We start from the raw sequence: 10,365 nt of genomic DNA, 5'->3' as shown, positions 1-10,365 counted from the left end.
TATACTGTACATTTTGGAAGGAAGTGGCTATGCACGGCTCATACTTAAGTAAAGAGTACTTATGCTCCACCTCTTTGCGGAAGGAGTATCTAAATAATCATTTGGAATTCATCTGCATGGGAGATTTGTCTTTTCTTCCCTTTCTATCTATTTACATATTTATTTAATCATTTTTTATATCAGTATAGATATATGTATATTTATTTCATACTTTGAGTTATAATTGAATACTGCTTTTGTTATTTGTTTGCTCAAACTGTTACAGCTTTGTCCATTGGGAGTTCTTTTACTAGGTCCCTCCTTCCATTTGACCTACCCCTATCCCTTCATTATTTTCAGCCCTCTCTGCTCGTAGTATCTTCTTTCTGGCACTATAAGACACTGCAGGCTCATCTCGTGTATTTCCTGCCTTAGTACTAAACATTTCTAGTACTAGAGTCATTTCTCTGAGGATAATATTTTTCTGTTTTTATGAATATATTCTTCAATACTTTGAACTATTCAACTGAGGTTTTTGTCTGTTTTAATCATTATATTCCTTGAACTGAAATCATGTTTAGTCCCAAATTAAGACTCATTTGATATTTGTTCAAGAATTCATTGTGCAAATTTTCCAATACAGAGGTAACTTGATATTTATGTTTTCTTCTCTTTCCCTAATAATACTTCTTATTGATTCCTGTTATTTAATAGGCTCTATGCTAAAAGGTTTTCCTCAATGATGTCATTAAACTCTCCCAACTCCTATTAACTTGATGCTATTTTGTTTGCTTTTTATCAGTGAGGAAATTGAGGCACAAAGAGATTAAGTAACTTAACCAAAGTCACACAACTGGAGAGTGGCCAGTGGGAGACTTGAGTGATGGACTTGCTCCAAAGTCCAAAGCAGGCTTGGTCTTCTACACAGCATCGGCTTTTCAAGCCTAATGTCTGGTCTCCTTCACTACACCTGGGTCTTCCAGGTAATCGCGGTTGCTGCTGTATTTGTATAAGCTCCAAACCCTTTCCTTTCAATAGTAGGGATTCACCTGCTCTTCCCCTCTCCCGTCTTTGAAGCTGCTCCCATCTAGATCTGTTCCTTTGACTTTTCAAGTGACTTCCCTTGTTGTGGAATATAGCCTCCCTAGTTCTTCTTTATTAACCCACAGCACCCACACTTGAAAATAGCCATGCAGACCTTTTGCTTCGAAGAGCCCATTGATATTCTTCACATGAGAAAAATATCAGTAATAACAAAATAACAGAGAGGTTTAAAAGTTCGTAAATACTGATTCATCGCCTACTGCTCCTGACTCCTTCCCAGAGTGTAAGCTGAAGCCATAACTGGGGTTTGAAACCCAGTCTCCCTCTTCTTCCGTCACTTCAGCGAAGGCATGTTGTTCTCTTCTCCTTTGATGATGCTGCTTCTGAGATGAAGTCACCATAAAGACCAGACAGTTGATCCCCTATTTCAAACCGATGGCTAGAATCTGTGAGGCTTCTAGGCGAGCCAGCACTGAATTCACGAGGCCTCTGCCCTGATTAGAAATGATTTCCTTCTAAATTTCCTCATCCTTCCCCTTTTGAGAAACACTTACGAGTTCTTACAGTTTTAATCAACTTCTATATTAAAAACTCCTGCCCTTTCCTCAGGACTTTTGAAGTGCTCTGCCTTCAATTGCATGGCATTTCCTAGAGGAATTTGTTTTCCCCTCTAGATTTAGCTACTTAGGTTAAGCAGCCAGACATCATTTTAACATTGCCTTTTTGTCAGTCATGCTTTAAAATATCTTAATTCTGCTGTCGATCTCTCTGATTATTAGAGACCAGATATGCATAGGGCATGTCAGGAATGCAGCCTTTTTGAGATTTCCAGTTGATAAAATAGCTAATAACAAGGCTTTTTATTGTACATAGTTTCCCTTACAAAACCTATTCGGCTTTTAATTTTGATCTGAAATTTTTTCATAGCTCACCCAGGATTGGAATTTAATAAAAGACATTCTCTCCACTCTGTTCATGGAGCAAGGGATTGTTTTGATTTATGATATTAGACATACCCTCAAGGGCCAGAAAAGTCCAGGAAATGCATATAAACAGACCAATAATCTTGAGTCTTGTAAAAATCACCTGGTATATCTACTACCCGAAGACACCTCATGGCCCCGATTTCTCTAACCTAGAGTTGGTCAGAGAATGGGCGGTGCTCCCCAAGGATTTTGTAATGGAATGTGCCTCTTAATCCTAGACACATCTGGGTATTGAAGTGAGCTGATATATGGGCAGTCACCTGCTTTTGATCATTTACTGGTATCTTCTTTATTTTGGATACATCCACTCACTTGATAAGAACTATCAATCCAAAGGTAGCTATTCACGTAAATTAGAACATTTTTGTTACAAATAGTTAAAACAACTTGAGCTAGATTAAGCCACAAAGGTGAATTTGTTCTAAGGACATAGGTGTGTTTTTTGGTGCTCAAGGGAAAGCAATGCAGGAATGTTTGAGAGCCTTCCAGAATTCAGAATCTCAATGTCTCTCTCTCTCTTTCCTTCCTGCAACACCTCCCTTCTCTTGTCTTTGCTTCTCCCTAGGCATCTTCCTCTTCTCTCCCTGCATGCCCTGCTCATCAGCTTTCCCTGCTACTCAGACCATGTGGAGCCATGTGGCTCATCATGAGTTTCACATGTCTCCTGTTCAAGAGACTAATCCCAGCTGAGACTGGTATCGCCTATTTCCAAGTCTATATCCCTGAGAAAGGAACTCTGATTGGCTCAGCTTGAATCTTCTGCCTGTCCCAGAGGTCAAGGCCTCAGATACAGACTCAACTTCTGGGGACCAATTTGGTGGGTCAGAGTTTGGCCAGATCATAGCCGCCATTCTAGGTATTCAGAACTGAAAGCAAAGGCATCTACAGGTGTTGGAAGGTGGGGGAAGTGAAGGTCAGGAAGGACCCCTTTTACATTAGAAGTGATAAAAGCAACCCTGGAGACTGTCATCAATACCTTTCTCTTCTCCCACAGCGCCCCTGTGAGTGTGTGGTGAGGAGGGAACTGACAAGTACTTGATTGACTGATAAGCTGGCAGTGTTCCTGAACCTTGAATAATTGTGTTATACCCTTTATTGTTAATTATAACTGGTAAACGATGCTGCCACAATTGCTGAAGTAGTCAGATCTGGAACTTTTGGAATACACAAGTTTTTGTCCACCATTAAAACAATCAATTACTAATACATCATAAATCTTCAGTTCTGGATTCAGCGTCATAAAATACGGTGCAAAACAAATATATGTGGAAAGGTAAAATGGAAGAAAAAGTGAATCAAAACACTATGGAAAAAGTAATTTGGTAAGATGAAGAACATGCTAGATTTCCTGATTTCATTTTGTGATTTGATGTTTGTGTGCCTGGGATTATATGCTACCTACAATGGCGATAGATTCCATATAACCAATGAAATTTCTTTGGGTAAAAATTAGATAGACGTGTATTTTTATTATACTACAATGAATTACTTATAGAGAACTTTTAAAAACTGTTCAATATGTATATAGTAATTCAAATTGGCATATTGAATTCATATTTATTTTAAATGAAAATAGCTATTATCGTGCTTTGAAAATACACTTTATAGTGAAAGATGGGCACGGATGTTAGCTCAGAGCCAGTCTTCCTCAGCAAAAAGAGGAGGATTGGTGGCAGATGTTAGCTCAGGGCTAATCTTCCTCAAAAAAAAAAATACACTTTAACATGTATGTTATATATATATAATTTCACTAGATTCTTATGCTGTTTTACCTTTATTTTTCACACGAGTAAGCAAAAATTTAGAATGTTAGCTAATTACTGTCACTCAAGTAAATAGTTGTGGACCAACAGTTATTTCCTTTTTTTAATTTAATTTTATTTATTGTACATACATGCACTTTTCCCCTTTTTTTTTATTAAGACATTTTTAGAGCAATTTTAAGTTCAGAGTAAAATTGAGGAGAAGGTACAGAAATCTGTCATAGCCTTCTGCCCTCACACGTGCAAATCCTCCCCCATTATCAACATCCCCCTCCAGAGTGGTACATTTGTCACAATTGATGAATCTACATTGACACACCATGATCATTCAATGTCCATAGTTTACCTTAGGGTTTGCTCTTGGTCTTGTACATTCTGTGGGTTTGCACAAATGTATAATGGCATGTATCCATCATTATGGTGTTACAGAGAGTATTTTCACTGCCCTGAAAATCCTCTGTGCTCGGCCTATTAATTTCTCCTCCAGTCCCTCAAACCCCTGAAAACTATTGGTTTTTTACTCTTTCCATAGTTTTGCCTTTTCCAGATGTCATATACTTGGAATCATACAGTATGTAGTCTCTTCAGAATGGCTTCTTTCACTTAGTAATATGCATTTGAGGTTTCTACATGAATTTTCATGGCAAGATAGCTCATTTATTTTCACAGTGAATAATATTCTACTGTCTGGATGTACCACAGTTTATTTATCCATTCACCTACTGAAGGATATCTTGATTGCTTCTAAGTTTTGGCAATTATAAATAAGGCGGCAATAAACAGGTGTGTGCAGGTTTTTGTGTGAATATAAGTTTTCAGCTACTCTGGTTAAATGCCAAGGAGTACAATTGCTGGATCGTATGGTAAGAGCACATTTAGTTTTGTAAGAAACTGCCAAACTGTCTTCCAAAGTGGCTGCACCATTTTGCATCCCCAACAGCAGTGATCCAGACTTCCTGTTGCTCCACATCTTGCAAAGCATTTGGTGTTATTAGTTTTCCGGTTTATAGCCACTCTAAGAGGTGTGTAGTGGTATCTCATTGTTGTTTTAATTTGCATTTCAATTTGCATTTCCCTGATGACATATGGTGTGGAACATGTTTTCATATGCTTATTTACCATCTGTATGTCTTCTTTGGTGAAGTGTCTCCTAAGGTCTTGGGCCCATTTTCTAATCAAGTTGTTTGTTTTCTTATTGTTGAGTTTTATGAATTCTTTGTGTATTTTGGATAACTGTCCTTTATCAGATGTATCTCTTGCATATTTTCTCCTAGACTGTGGCTTCTCATTCTCTTGACCATGTCTTTCCCAGAGAAGAAATTTTTGATTTTATTAAAGTCCAGCTTATTGATTATGTCTTTCATGGATTATTTTGGTGTTGTTTCTAAAATGTCACTGCCTTACTCAAGGTCATCTAGATTTACTCCTAGATTATCTTCTAGAAGTTTTATAGTTTTGTGCTTTACATTTAAAACACAGATAAATGGATTTATCTATGATCCATTTTGGGTTAATTTGGTAAAAGTTGTAAGGTCTGTGTCTAGATTCGTTTTTTTGCATGTAGATGTCCACTTGTTCCAGTGCCATTTGTTGAAGAGACTGTCTTTGCTCCATGATATTGCCTTTGCTCCTTTCTCAAACATCATTTGGCTGTATTTATGGGGTCTATTTCTGGGCTCTCTATTCTGTTCTATTGATCTAATTGCCTATTCTTTCACTAATACCACACTGTCTTGGTTATTAAAACTTTATAGTAAGCTTTGAAGTCAGGTAATGTCAGTCCTCCAACTTGTTCTTCTTCTTCAATATTGTATTGGCTAATCTCCATATGAACTTTAGAATCAGTTTGTTGACATCTACAAAATAATTTGCTGAGATTTGATTGGGATTGCATCTAATCTAGATATCAATTTGGGAGGAACTGACATGTTGAAAATATCGAGTCTTCCTATCCATAAACCTGGAATATGTCTCCATTAATTAGTTCATCTTTGATTTCATTCATCATTCCATTTTGTAGTTTTCCTCATAAAGATCTTGTACATATTTTGCTAGATTTATCCCTATTTCATTTTTTGAGTGCTAATGTAAATGATATTGTGTTTTTATTTCAAATTTCACTTGTTTACTGCTGGCATATAGGAAAGTGATTGACTTTTGTATATTAACCCTTGTTCTACAACTTTCCTGTAATCACTTATTAGTTCCAGAAGTTTTTTTGTCGATTTTTCAGATTTTCTACATATGTGATCATGTCATTTGCAAACAAACACAGTCTTATTTATTTCTTTCCATTTTACATACCTTTTATTTTCTTGTTTTATTGCATTGACTAGAACTTCCAGTGTGATGTTGAAAAGGAGTGATGAGCAGAGATATCTTTGCCTTGTATCTGATCTTCGTGGGAAAGCTTTGAGTTTCTCATGATGGCAGCTGTAGATATTTTTAGATATTCTTTATCAAGTTGAGGAAGTTCTCCTGTATTCCTAGTTACTGAGAGTTTTTATCATGAATATGTATTGGATCTTGCCAAATGCTTTTTCTACACTTATTGATATGATTATGTGATTTTTATTTCTTAGTCTGTTATGTGATGGATAACATTAACTGATTTTTGAAGGCTGAACCAACTTTACATACCTGGGATAAATTCTGCTGGCTCAGGGTCTATAATCCCTTTTATACTGTTGGATTTTTTTATATTGTTGGATTCAATTCGCTAATATCTTGTTGAAGATTTTTCATCTATGTTCATGAGAGATATTGGTCTGTAGTTTTTTTCTCTTATTGTCTGGTTTTGGTATTAAGGCAATGCTAGCATCATAGAATGAGCCAGGAAGTATTCCCTTTGCTTTTATCCTCTGAAAGATATTGTAGAGAATTGATATGATTTCCTCTTTTAGTAGTATTCACCAGTGAACTCATCTGTGCCTCGTTCTTTCTGTTTCAGTAGACTATTAATTATTGATTTGATTTGTTTAATAGATATAGTCATTTCAATTGTCTATATTTCTTCTGCAAATTGTGTCTTTCAAGGAATCAATCCATTTTATCTAGGTTGTCAAATTTGCGAGTAGACCAAGGTTTTAATACACGTTTTTTAACACACTAATGACTAATGCTAGTTTAACCTTATCTTTCTCCACTTAGGGTCATCTAGAAGACCTAGTTCACAAACAAAATAGGCATTTGTCTTCATAGAAAAGTAATAAATTCTAGTATAATTATCTGGTACCTCTAAAAAAGACGTCAGTCTTCCATTAAACACAGTGAAGTTGCATCATAATTGCATTTTACCTATAAAAATTAAATTATAAATTAAACACACAAGAGATAGAGAAAAATATCCTCTTAAATAGTGTAGGATATTTTATTAAGCATTCCACTCAATAAACAAATGTCCCACAATTACCACAAAAACCTAGATTATAAAGTCAATTTCTATTACTTGGCCTCGGTTTCCACATACATCCCACAGAGTGAAGTGATCACCATTTTGAGGGGGTTTCTAGTATTTAGAGATTTGCATTTTTGACAGTGTGGCTCCTAAATACAATCCAACTACTTCACCTAGTGCTCAACTTGAAGAAAGCGCCATTTATTCTGGTGATGGAAGATGGATCTTCAACGCGTGCTCGTTTGAACTTAATGAGAAGGGAATGTCTGGGAACTTTCAAGGGCATTATTGACTATATGTGACTATGTATATGTCTTTTGTTTCTTTTTTACTGTGTGATCTGACTGTAGAAAACCAGCATAACTACCAATCTATAGACTGTTGGAGGACATTAGATGCAAATAAGGTAAAAGTATCATGATAAAATAATTCATCTTAGTTTTTGGCAAGCCTGTTGGGCATTACAGACAAGTGTGAACTCATTTCTTAAAAGCTAGCACCTGCTGTCTTATTTCAAAATTCAGATATTTTTAGATATTTTCTAATTTCTTCTTTTGAAATATCCTTTGAAGCTTGCTCAGATCATTCAAATTCAATTAGTCTTGGCATATGGTCATTCTTAGTGAGTAGACTTGGTTTTTAGTAATAGCCTAAATTCATCTCATGTAAGTGTTAGGCAGTTAACTTGGCAAAATTATTTTAAGACAAAATGTGTCGCGCCTCTAAATTAACAAGACTGCTTCACTCCTGTAGCTCATAATCTAGCTCTGAGAGCAAGTCACAGGAATAAATTTCAAAATGCTGACCAGAAATTCATTGGAATTAGTATATAAATATGATGACCACTTTGAAGAAGACCACATAATTTGAATGTGATAATTCTAATACATTTGCTTAAATTTTCACTCTCTAGTATTCAAATCTCCTTAAAAAAACCCGTCAATTTCTTATGAAAGAGGAAGGGTGAAAGCTTTATACCTTCACTTGCATGCTGTTTCTAAGCTCATGAAAACAGGGCAGTTATCTTCCCCTTCTTAGTCCTGTTCCATTTTTTAAGAAAACCTTTAGTTCAGGTAATTGCTTATTATGATTTCTTTTTCTGCATCTCTCCAAAAGACACACCGCAATGTGTCCTCAAGTGTCAACGTAAAGAATGCCTGGAATGTTCTATGAATGTTGGCATGCAAAATTAGACTAGATTCATAGAGTTCCAGTTCATTGAAACAATTGGGATTAGTTGAAATGAATGGGGCATTTACTTTAGGCACAGAGTTTAAGGGACGCAAAACATTTAGTAATTGAGATAAATAATATTTTAAAGCAAATTATTAAGCAAATCGACATTAATGCAAAAAGTCCATGATGTACAACATATCAAAATTCTGAATAAAAATAGGCATTTCTTTGTTTTGTCACATTGCCTTATTTTGCAGGGAAACACTTCTTTCTAGTCAGCCTGAAGTTCCTGGGCTGGGCAGATGTTATATCCCCACCGGGTGGGTTTATGAGGGTTGACAATGGTGTGGGAGCAGATTGGGTAATATAGGCAGTAATATATAGCCACAGGTTTTGGGTGTAGAACTTTCATTAACTTTTTCCAATTGGTTCTAAACATGGGAGGATATTTTGTTAAGTGTATATAGAGGAGCACATTTTCCTCAGGCTCCAATTTTTTTCACAGCTGCCTTTTGCCTTTTGCTACCAAGAGCTGGAAACAACGTAGTTTTTCTTGAAATGTATTGTGAGTATCATCTTCCAAGATAGTTTTATAATTTAAATACACTTATAATGAAATACTGCTTTTTCTGGTTTTCTTCTCTGGGTACCACACACGTGCTTATGTTTGTTGGATCTATTTTGTGCATCTTTGGTAATTAATTATTGTTTTATCTTTTCTCTCTTTGTATCAGCTTTCTCATGTCTATTTTTTTATCTACACTGTAATCGTCCCTCATGATCCTTAATCCTTCTGCATTTTAGCTCCCCAAATGTTATGTGTGTGGTTTTCACTACCATACTGTGTTGCATTACATAATGGAGAGTCAGACAGTATTTTGGAAGAAAACAACTTGAATGTTTATTTAGACAAAACTATTATCATTTTTTTAGACTGACATATCATTTCAGAATAATGTGAAAGTACATAAAGGGCAGAAATAATGTGAAAGCATAAATATCAAGAGATAAATACTATGGTGTAGCATTCTGTGTAGAAAATTCTGCCTGCTCTTCGGTATTTAAATGTTTGCTGTTTATTCAGCATATGACCTGATTCAAATTATTTACAATTCAAGTATTTGTGTCTACTGTAGATCTTGTTTTGGCTGTTTAGCCTAAAATGGTTCTCCTTGTTATTTCTTGTATACTGTATACAACCTAGATTAGCATAATCACTGTGATTAACATTAATTGAGGAGCAGAAATGAAAATGGTTGCTAAAAACAGTTTGGCTGATATGTACAATAGTAAAATTTTGAAGTACATGAATGCTCAAATTATAACACTTGAATTTAGTTCTAAAATTTCTGAAGCATTAGTGGGAGAATAGAATTTTGGGCGTAGATGAATACACAAATACATGCTAGACAAAACTGCAAATGTGATCTGCACAGGAAGATACACTGCTGTGCTAATAGATTTACTGGGAGGCACTACAATATGGTTGTTGGAACTATAGACTTTTTAATTATGGTAAGACCTGAGTCAGTTCTTGCTTTAATTGTTAGCTGTATAACTGTAAGTTACTAAATCTCTCCAGGGCTCAGTTTTCTTACGTGTAAAATGGGGATAATAATATAACTTAGTTAGTAGGGTGGTTGCAAGTCTTAAAAGAAATTCAATATGTAACTTTTTTTGCATAATGTTAAGCAAATGACAAATGTTTTCTAAATACTATCTACGATCTATCATTTCTCTGATTTTTTTCTCTGTTTCACTGCTTAATGTCATACGCTTGTTCACAGTTCTGGCCCCTGGAGTATTCAGTTTTAAATACATATCTCATTTGTTGTTTGTTTTTTGTTTTTTTCTTAGGAAGATTGTTGCTGAGCTAACATCTGTGCCAATCTTCCTCTATTTTATATGTGGGTTGCTGGCACAACGTAGCCGCCAACAAGTGGCGTAGGTCTGACCCCGGGAACTGAACCTGGGCCACTGAAGCAGAGCACACCAAACTTAACCACCAGGCTGCAGGGCT

This window comes from Equus asinus, chromosome 3 (assembly GCF_041296235.1).
Source record: "Equus asinus isolate D_3611 breed Donkey chromosome 3, EquAss-T2T_v2, whole genome shotgun sequence".
NCBI classification, from domain to species: domain Eukaryota; kingdom Metazoa; phylum Chordata; class Mammalia; order Perissodactyla; family Equidae; genus Equus; species Equus asinus.
This window is presented reverse-complemented; position numbering follows the sequence as displayed.